General features: G+C 39.5%; 1 non-coding gene across 1 annotated transcript; it reads left to right on the forward strand.

The window, feature by feature from the left end:
• The first annotated feature begins 10,075 nt into the window (after positions 1 to 10,075).
• LOC145606441 (small nucleolar RNA R71) lies at positions 10,076 to 10,185 on the forward strand. The gene has a single exon (XR_014105317.1). It is a non-coding gene; the product is annotated as a small nucleolar RNA R71 (small nucleolar RNA).
• Positions 10,186 to 11,542: the final 1,357 nt, after the last annotated feature.

Genomic DNA, 11,542 nt, shown 5'->3' on the forward strand with positions numbered 1-11,542 from the left:
AGTTAAATAAAAGTTAAATACATTCAAACAAAGCTTTTTGAATCAAATGAAAGTTAAATGCAATTAACAAAGCTAATTGAGTCAAATGCAATTCAAACACATTATACAAAGCTAATTGAATCAAATGAAAGTTAAATGCAATTAACAAAGCTAATTGAGTCTAATGGCAACACTGCCACAACACTACAGCAGCACTGCCACAGCACCGCAACAGAGCAGCAGCAGCAGCAGCTCAATGCCGCAGCACTGCAGCAGCTACACTGCCGCAGCACAGCAGCAGCACTATCGCAACAGAGCAGCTGCACTGCCGCAACACTGCAGCAGCACTTCCATAGCACAACAGCAGCACTGCCGAAGCAGAGCAGCAGCAGCAGTGCCGAAGTGGAGCAGCAGCACTGCCGCCACAGCACAGCAGCAGCAGCACTGGCGAAGTGGAGCAGCAGCACTACCGCCACAGCACCGCCGCAGCAGCACCCCTTTGTGATAAGGAAAAAAAACGGATTCATTATTTTCCACTAATTAGATCATTCATACCATTAATTGATAGATTACACTACTACTAATTTGGGGATCACAACCCTTCTTTGAATAACTAATAAAATATCAAATATCAAGTTATAAATCATTCTGTAATGACAAACCAATTCAATCTTAATTTGTTCGGTTGATTTAGATCCTTGGCAATGGATTGGCATTTCTCTCCCAAGCCTCTTTCCATTAAACGAATATTGGGCAGATTAATATATACAAACACAAACACATTATTTTAAGTCAAATTCATTTGAAGAGTACACAAGTTGCACAACCTATGAGGCTATGAATTCTATGACCATTGTCTCATGCAAGTCGTTTCCTAATGCTTGGGTGACACCATTTAGCACTATAACCTTTTGTTGTGAACATCTTACTCACCACATTAGAAAGATGTCTAGAACATTTTTGCTGCCATCCTTTCTTTACCATTTTTGCCATTAAAGGATCCTAAGAGAAATTAGACTTTTGAGCAATGATGCACCACTTGTTAGTGATATATAATTTACACGTGTCATCAGGAAACTCTTCTTCCTCTTCATTTTCGTTATAGCCAGCACCATCTACATCATCAATTTCCATCTCCTCTTGATCTCTATATAGTTCTTCCATATGAGAATTATCATTCATTTCACCATGTGATGGTGTTTGTTGAGAAGAAAGTTGTGATGAAACATTAGCTTGATGCCTAATGATTGGACCCCTCCTATTATCATTCATTTCACCATGTGATGGTGTTTGTTGAGAAGAAAGTTGTGATGAAACATTAGGTTGATGCCGCACACTCCCTTGGTACGCCCGCACCTGGCTGGGTCTTTCCCCCTTCTTCTCTTCGTCCTAGCTCAAGTGGTGCACACATCCAGGATGATGATGATGGAGGACAAAGTAGGCATAAACTTTCTTGAATTTGTTGAAGAGTATAAGCCATGAGGGAGGCATAAACAAAGCCTTGGAGCTTGCCCCTTGGATCCACCTTTGACTTGGAGCTTCTTGCACCTTCTTTAGGCAAGAAAACAATGAAAACTCGTGGAGAGGAAGCTCGGGAATTCTTGGACAATCGATTACTACCTACAAACAAATGATACAAAGCAAGTAAAAGAGAAAAATAACAAGTAAACTAGAAAAAAGCATAAAATAGAGAAACTAACTACAAAAGGCATAAAATGAAGAAAACAAGAATAAAACTAAGGAAAACTAAAGAAAAGAGAGATAAAATGAAATAGAAATCATCTAAAAAGGAACCAATGAGTGCCAAAAATGTCACTCATCAAATTCCCCCAAGCTAATCTTTTGCTCGTCCTCGAGCAAAACAAAGCAAGAAAGAAAGAGGATGAAAATTTTATTGAAAACGAAAAAGAAAGACTCAAGATAAGAATATACACTAAAACTCATTGTCGTAGGAATCACGGTTGTTTTTAGCTACAACAAGCCCTTTAAACCCCAAAGTCGCCTATGAGGACGAGTGAGGTCTCGTAAGGGTATCCTAAGAGTTTGACCCATAACTCTCCACCAAACATCAATGAGGCAAACCATAAAATTAAAAGAAAGAAAATGAAATAAAAACAAACCTTTGCGAAATGAATCAACATAAAGACTATAATGCAAGTAAATGACAATCTTTCTCAAGTAGTTAAGGTATGCACGTTTCAAGATATCCAAGGTTGATTGAAACATAGGGTATGCTAGGCATAGGAACTAGTTATCACAATTCACTTTCATCCCAAACAATCTTACCGCGTTCTTCCCACTAGTCTCAAATCTTCCCTTAGTGAGTGTCCCAATGATTGCTCGAAGGAACCGGAAAAGAACTATTTTAAGGCTACTCGACAATCTTGACTATGCATCCCTTTTCCTTAAGCAATGACCCATGATGCCCTCCCCCGAATAGTGACTCAACTATCTAGGTCGAAAGGTCTTTCCCCAAGGTTGTAACGTAAGGCATAAAGGGTGAAGGTAGGCTTAAAATTTAAAAATTTGGTGTTTTTCCTAAAAAGTGAAGCAAAAGGGTGATCAATCCTCAACACCACAATCAAGAAATTACCAAACAAAAACAACACCCCCAAGCTTACTTGAAGCTATACTCACAAAAATATATTCAAAAAGCGTACACGCTTCTCCCCCAAGCTAAAATGGAGCATTGTCCTCAATGCTTAGTAGGAGAAAAAAAATACATCAAAATATTTTTGAATTGTTCACTTTTTCATTTTTTTTTTATTTTTGTGTTTTTATATTGTAATTGCAAAGTCCTTGCCTTTTGCTAAATTCAGACGGCTTTTCCTAAATGCAAATTATTAGTCCATGCCTTTTGAGAAGTAGGACGGCTCTTCCATATATATTTGCCATTATTCACAAAGAGGATGAAATCACAAACTTGCTTTCATAAAAACCAAAATTCCAACTTAACCACCACAAACTTCATCTCAAATGATCATATTGCTTCACAAAAATAAAGAAAATATAGAAATGAAACAAAAGGTCAAATAACTAAAGATGTGGCTTGAAAAGAAGGGATAAGGCTCAAATGGTTGCAAGAAGGCAAATGTAAACCCAAAAATAAAGAAAATAACAAAATATAGCAAAAATGAAAAATACCACCCCGAAAAATGTGCCTTTGTCCTTCCTAGATAGTTCGGTCTCGTGTTTGAGAATCATACATCAAGCTTTATTAGATTAGGTTTGCATAGTCAAGGATCCACGCCGCTCATACAAGGAATGTTGAAGGCTAGAAAAACAAGTAACCTCATAAGGTTGTGGCGAAAACTCACTAGTGGTGCCAAATCAACTATAGGAAGCAACTACCAACATACCACAAACAAGTAGAATCCGGCTTCATGATCCTCCTAGTTCAAACCAACTACCCTAGCATACACTATCCTAGAGTCAACCGAACATAGTCTCAAACCGTGCATACCTTTACAACCTAGGAAGAAAGTCATGCAAAAGACAAGTCCAATGTACAAGGTTTATCCCATAAGAAAAGAAATGAAAAACAATGCCTCAAAATCACATCAAAAATAAAGAGAAAAATAAAGGAAAGTAAGAGAAAAAGTAAAATAAAAGAGAGTAAAAGAAAAGAAACGGAGACATAGAAAAGGAAAACATAGGAGAAAAAACATGCAAAGGACTAGAAAGCATGTTAAACACATAAAATTCCCAATCGACAAACAAGTGATCGATAGACAACAAAGTCACCGATCCCAAACACATTACGTGTTAACAAGCATCCATCCTCGAACCATTCAACTTCTCCTAAACTAATCCTATCCTATGCAACCAAGGAAAATTAAGAGAAAAAATAAGAAAGGTCTCACCGGGATTCCAAGCTTAGCTAAAATAAGTGAAGCGATTAGAAACCACCTCGTAGCATGCCATATCCATAAGCTCTTCAAGGAACCAAGTGAGAAAAAGAAATAAAAGAAACTATGAACAAAGAAAATGGTTAGTAACTTCAAACAAATAAAAGAAAACAACAAATAAAAGGAAACTAAACTAAGCAAGAAGTATATACAACTAAAGGAAAGAAAAGCTAAACTAACCAAAGAATAGAAAGAATAAAAGAAATAAAGCTAAGCAAACAATAAAGTCTAGACTAACTAAAGAACTACTCTAAACTACAAGATTTGGATTTAAGGGATTTGGATTAAGGGATTTGGATATAAGGGTTCATCAACGACAACATGCCAAGCAAAACATCGCCACAAACAACAAACATCCAAGCTAATCGGGCAAACAAGCTAGCTACAAGGAAAGTAGCCTAGAGATCAAGAATATGAGGAAACCAAATAGAGGAATGAAAGTAAACATGCAAGCAACTAAGATATGTACACAACAACAAAATGGTCACCGAGCAAGTTATTAGTTCCCCCAAGCTAGATAAAAAATACATCTCAACATCCCGATCAAAACAAAGCAAGCATCAAAAATATAAGGGATGGAGGTAAAAAGCATGAGAAGCTAAAGGGAACTAATAACTACTACCATCACCACCACCACTCCCACTTGGCCCGGCCCCATCGGGGTCCCTGTTGCGCTCGGGGTCATCGAAGGGATGAGGGTAAGGCTCCCATCCTCCGGTGTACCCCTCGGGCCACCCATAATGCCCCTTGAAAAGATCTTGTTGCCAAGGAGCAAGAGGGGTGAAGTTATCGGGCAAAGTGAGTTCAAAGGGGTGGTTGGGATGGACATGGGGGTAGTTAGGATCACCCCTATAGTCACTACCACCCGGAGCCATGTAATCATAGTTACCATGCTCGTCCGGGTAATAGTGACGCTCGGTGTCGGGGTTAGAAGGCCCCGACCAATAAGGATGCCCAAACGAAGGTAGAGGACCTTGTTGGGGCGGGAAGTACGGATAGTTAACCGGGGGAGTAATGTTCCCACGGTTAACTTCCGCCCCATAAATTTGTTGTTGTTGTATAAACATACCTTGCTGCATCTCTTGAATACCTCTTAGTTGGTCATAGATGGCCTCAAAGTCTTGATCGTACATGCCATCCACGTGGATTTTCAATCCACTCATTTGCTCACTAAGAGCCCTCAAATCTGCATTGGCGAAAGCATGTTGCCCTTGCTCTTGCTCTTGCTCTTGCTCTTGAGGAGCTTGTTGTTGTGGAGAATAATGTTGTTGTTGTTGTTGATGTTGTTGTTCTTGATCTTGTTGTTCTTCTTCATCATCTTCTTCCTCATCCTCCTCGGAGTCAAAGTTGGGATGCCGGAAGGACTTGGGAACATGCCACACATTGTTGGAAATCCTAGCCAAAGAAGTCAAGCTAGGGTTAGGCAAGTAGCACTAATGCTCGTTGCCCCTAAGCCACTCATATCTCCCTTCGCTAAAGCCCTTGGAGATAAATTGGATTTGACCCAATTGTTGCATATCGAGGTAGATAGAAGCTGCATCCCCGATCTCCTTACAAAAAGGGAGATAATCATTGAGGCGAAGGCGAGTCAATAGCCTAGTTACCATACCCCCACATGGGATCTCTCCCGTCCTCCTCTTACGAAGTTCCAAGCAATATTGGGCAAAGATATTGCCCAAGTTCAACCGGCCCACATACTCCGGGCGGGTAGACAACCAAAGGACCTTGAGCTCTAATTTACTCAACTTCCCCATTTCTTGCTTGGGGAACAAAACATAGCCCAAAAGACGGTGTACAACCCTAACGCAAGGTTGGTACACCTCTGAGATCTTAGCCCTGTTGGTGATAAACTCATTACCACCGGAGATGTCTTCCCACCATGAATGTTGATCATACTCCGGAAAAATGAAGTGTTCATCGTTGACAATATCCCCATGGGGATCAAAATCTAGAGCGGCGTTGAACTCTTACAATGATTGGTCGAAGATGTGGTTGAACAATTGGAAACGCACCCTATATACCCTTCCTACGGGTACAAGCTCTAAGGTATCCAAGAACTCCAAAGTAGGCTCCTTATAGGTGCGGTAGGCATCGGTGATGAAAAAACCCAATCTGAGATTTAGAAGCAACGACCGCACATCATTATCAATACCCAACTTCAGCATATCGGGTTGGAAGTAGTGGCGGGTTTGTTTTAGGATTCTTTCATCTTTCAGGTTTTGGTAGAAGGTCTTTTGTTTGTCGGTGAAGTTTTTCTTTTTGGGAAGAGAGGTTGGGGGTCGTGTTTGAGTGGAGGAAGGGTTGGAAGTAATAGGCCTAGAAGATGTACTAGTCCTAGAGGAGGTACTTGGGCGAGGAGGTTCATCGATGCTAACATCGGTTTTCTGCTTCTTGGTGAGTTTCTTGAGGTATTTAGACATTTTAAGAGGCTAAGAAGATCACCAACAACCAACAAGTAGCAAAACCAATGAACCAAGAATACCACACCCAAATTCACCACTCACTACCAAAATCACCAAACTCCAAATTCACACTTCTTTTCAATCAAACCAATTCCAAACCAATCAACAATACCAATAATCCAATAAAAACTCCTTTTCAACAATCCAAGAACAACCACAAGACCAATACCAAAATCACCATATACTACCAATACTCCAAAAATTCAACTCACAAGATTTCAACCAAAAATGATGAGAATCACTACAAAATCAACAAACAACACAATGTTATGCAAAATCAATCAACAAACATCACCAAATCACAACCAAAATCAAGATCAAGCATCAAAAATCACAAAATCAATACTACACTATTCATGCTCATACAAATTTGTAATCCATGCAAATTTATGATATAAATGGCAAAATTAAAGCAAAGATTAGTGATTATACCATAAAAGAAGCAAGAGTAACCAATTTTTGAGCAAGCAATTTGAATCCTCAAAGAAAGCCCCAAATTCGGTCACCAAGAGTAGGAGAGAGAGTGAGTGAAATTTGGGTCAATTTGTGAGGAATTTGTAGTGTAGAAAGCTTTGTGAGTGATTTAAATTGAAATTGGAGTGATTTTGGTGAGGATTTGAGTGATTATTGATGATGAATGAAGGAGTAGAAGGTGCGCATATGAGGGTTTTGCGTGAGGATGAGCGTGAGGAAGATGAAGGAAATGAGGAAATGAAGGGAAAAAGTAGGAAGAAGGGGGTAATATGCACGTCCAGCCAACGTGCGGCCGCACAAGACTTATGTGCGCCCGCACACGCTAGCTGTGCACCCGCACCAGCCTCGTGTGCGGCCGCACACCCGTGTGCGTCTCCCTTCCTTCTTTTTTCCTCGTAAATTTGATACTTACTGCCTATTTTGGTGCGCACATGAATCATGATGGTGATGAGGAACAACATAGGCAGTAGCTAAAATCATTTTCAAAGCCCTCAAAGTTGAAAATTCATGTGCTCACCACAAAAATTCACTAAGTATCAATTTCCTCCAACTTTCAAAACATGAATTTCCTATCTTACCTCTCTAAAATTCTTACCCTTTTACCTCAAATTTCGACTAGAATCGAACAAAATATGATTTGTGCCGTGAACACCTTCTATTCATCATGCATACTTGTTGAATTCCAATCCCGCAAAAGGACATCCTAAAAATCCAAATTAGTAGAAAAGTAAAAGAAAAGACAAAGTAATAAAAGAAACAAAAATGAGAAAATTCAAAAATCAAAGAGAAGGGTTAGAAACTCCGGGTTGCCTCCCGGGAAGCGCTTGCTTAAGGTCCTAAGCTCGACTCTTCCTCCTAATCATGGAGGATCAAAGAACACCACCTTCTTCAAGGTAGTTGATAGAGCAAAATCTTCTTCAATTTTGAGCAACTTCTCATCGTTGCTTAATGAAACTTTCACAAAATTCTTTTCAAATTCTTCTTTTTCCTTTCTCAACTTCTTTCTTTTCCTTGCTTTCTTCGAGTCACGGGCCTTTTTCTTCGGCTTGACTTCAACATCTTTAGTCATGGAAGCTTTCTCTTCATCTTGAGAATTAAGCTTGAACCAATTTGGAAACTCAATTTCTTTCTCATCCCTTGGCTTTTGAATCACAAATTCCTCTTCACTAACATCATTAAGACTTGCACAAACATCATCAACAATCTAAAAAACATCGTTAGTAGAACAATCAATCATGCACATACCATTAATGGAACGAGAAAGACTAGAACATGCTATATCTTGCACACAAGATAAGGACTCATGCATTGGCTTCAACTTAAAACTCTCTTCCAATTTTCCACACCTCAAAGTGATTTGACCTCCTTTGACATCTATTAAAGCTCCTAAGGTAGCTAAGAAAGGCCTCCCTAAAATGATTGGAATATGTTCATCCTCCTCAATCTCTAAAACAACAAAATCCACGGGAAAGACAAACTCTCCAATCCTTAAAGGAACATCATCAATTCTTCCCTTAGGAAGCTTAATAGAACGATCGGCCAATTGAAGTGTTATATTAGATGGTTGAAGCTCACCTAGATCAAGCCTTTTGAAAACCGAAAAGGGAATAATACTCACACTAGCCCCTAGATCACACAAAGCATTCTCAAAAACCATTTTCTTAATTTGACAAGGGATTGAAAAATTCCCCGGATCTTCCATCTTCTTCGGAAGTTCACCATGGATAAGAGCACTAAAACACTTCCCTCCTTCCACCGAACTACCCTCATCAAAATCTTCCTTCTCCTCTAGTATCTCCTTAAGGAACTTGGAGTACTTAGGCATGTCGGGAATTGGCTCGGTAAAGGGTGTAGAATCATGAACATCCTTAAGAACTTCAAGGAACTTCCCAAATTGCTCATCCATTTTGAATCTAAAAAATATTTTTGGGGATATGGTAATCGGGAAATCTCTCTACCTCACTCATCTTTTCAACAACACACTCTTCTTTTTTGTCAACCTCACAATAAATTTCCTTAGACTCAACCCTCTCCACTTCATTCTCCTTAGCACCACTCTCATCTCTTCCCTCTTTTGAACAAGAAACTCCCTCATCAAAATCATTTCCACCACTTGTGGCAATAGAGTACACGGGTTTCTTTGGTTCAACACCTTGGGAAGGCAAAGATGAAGGACTAGCAAAATCCTTAATAGTGCTTGGTAATTGGGTAATTTGAGTCTCAAGCATCTTATTGTGGGTCATCATCTCATTGAATTTCTTATCACTAACCGCCATATAGGTGTTAATGATCTTTGTTTGATTATCAATCAACTTTTCCAAAGTAGTCCTAGGAGAAGAAGGTTGTGAATAGGAATTTTCACCTTGAGTCTTTGGAACAAAACCGGGTGGGGGACCTCTTTGAGCGTTGTTTTGAAAATTTCCCCTTCCTTGATTGTTCCAATTACTCCTATTTTGATTTGAACCATAACCTTGATTATGGTTACCACCACCATGATTATGGTTTCCATTACCTTGGTTATGATTTACATAACCTTGGTTTTGATTACCATAATTTTGGTTTTGATTACCATAATTTTGGCTTTGATTTTGGCTACTATAACCTTGGTTATGGTTACCACGAGAACCTTGATTCCCTTGGTTCCTATAACCACCATTATGATTATAGTTGTCAAAATTGCCTTGGTTTTGGTAATTCCTATTCCATTGGCCTCTTTGATTATCAAACCTTTGAACATTGTTGTTTGACACAAAATTAACATGTTCACACTCATTGTTGTCAAATTCATCAACACATTCATTGTTGCAATTGCTAGAATCATGGTCATATGATCCACATACATCACAAAACAAACATCCCATAGGCATATTATGTGAAGTAGAAGGAGTTTGAGAGTTAGGAGGAATACCTCTCCCCTTAATTTGGGAGGGAAGACTTGGAGCTTGTGAAGAGGAAGAAACACTCTCCAACTTTGCCTTGATCACCGTCATCTCCTTTCCCAAGTTTGTCATTTGAGAGGAAAGATTGTTGATGGTATTGAGATGGTCCACCGAATACAACGAAGATTGCTTACTTGAAGAATCTCTTTCCCCATCTTGCCAATCTCTATAATAAGTCACCACATCCTCTATTATGTCCACAACTTCTTCTTCGGTTTTGTTCATGATTGGACCACCGGCCCCTCCATCAAGGCATGCCTTGCCTTGAGGACTCAAACCACCGTAGAAGATTTGGATCAATTGATATGTTGGAATTCCGTGGTGAGGACACTCTCTTTGGTACTCCTTGAATCTCTCCCATGCCTCATAAAGACTCTCATTTATTTGGCTTTTGCTTGAATCCTTGAATTAAAGCTCTTGCCTCCGCCGTTTTCTTTTGAGGATAGAAACGGGACAAGAAAGCTTTAGTAAAATCATCCCATGTTCTCAATGAATTGGGCTTCACCTCTTTGTCTAGCCATTCCAAAGACCTTCTTAAGAGAGAGAAGGGGAACAACTTAAGGCAGATGAATTCTTGAGACACTCCATTAACCTTGATCGTGTTACAATATTTTTCAAACTCCTTAAGATGGTTCAATGGGCTCTCGTTCTTTGCTCCACTATATTGTCTCCTCTCTATTAGGGTGATCATTGCCGGCCGAATTTCAAAGTCGTTTGCCGGTGTAGTAGGTGGAGCTATGCCGCTCTCGAACCTATATGCACCGGGTACTCCCAATTCTTTCAAGGCAACTTTTGGTTGTTCTCCCATGATTTGCTCTTGTTCAATCTCTTCTTTGCTTGAGGAACTATAATCCAAGGTCTTGTTTGCTACTCTCCTCCTTGAGAGAGTTCTTTCAATCTCCGGATCAAAGGGAACAAATGAGCGATCTCGGGACCTATGCATACAAAACTCAAAGAAAATATAAGTAGCACGGCTACAAATGTAGCCTAAAGTGTAAAATCTTTTTGTATTTTGCAAATAAAGTGGAATAGACTCAACAACAACATGCACTCAAAGCACCATTCCCCGGCAACGGCGCCATTTTGATGGGAAGGAGAACGGTAGGTCGTTGGGCTACCACCCCACCCTATCAAACAAAATTTGTAACTTAACAAACCCCTATTTAGCGTAGTGGTAAGTCAAGGTCGAACCCAAGAGAATGGAGATCAAATGCACGATGCCTAAATCAAGCTATTTCGAAGTCAAGAAGGGGTTTAAGGTAGAAACTAAGGCTAAACTAGGCGATGCAAAAGCTTATATGAAATCAATCTAAAGACACTAGGGCAATGGATCCACATGCAATTGTAATGGAAACGGTAATTTAGGAGGTCAAACCGACTAAGTCAAGTGATATGAAGGAAGATCATCATGTATCCAAAAGAGCATACTAAGATGGTTCACCTAGAGGTCTAAATAGCGTCAACTACGCTAAACACTACCTAGGGAACGTCACAAAGCACCTCAATCGTGAAATTGCAAGTTTACTAATCAATGGTCCGTATCATAGCAAGCTTACAATGCAATCTAGTGTATTAATCAAAGATGGCCAAACCTCAATTAATCACACACATGCACATGAAATATCAACCAAATTTAATCATATCATCAACTCTATCAATTATCCCCAAATTACACTAATCCATTATTCATACATGCTTCACCATTTCCCTAGCTAGGAAACTACTCACTAGCCATAGGAATTAAGATCAAAACTACAACAATCATCAATTTCATCATCAA

Source organism: Chenopodium album, chromosome 22 (assembly GCF_948465745.1).
Source record: "Chenopodium album chromosome 22, dcCheAlbu1.1, whole genome shotgun sequence".
Lineage (NCBI taxonomy): Eukaryota > Viridiplantae > Streptophyta > Magnoliopsida > Caryophyllales > Amaranthaceae > Chenopodium > Chenopodium album.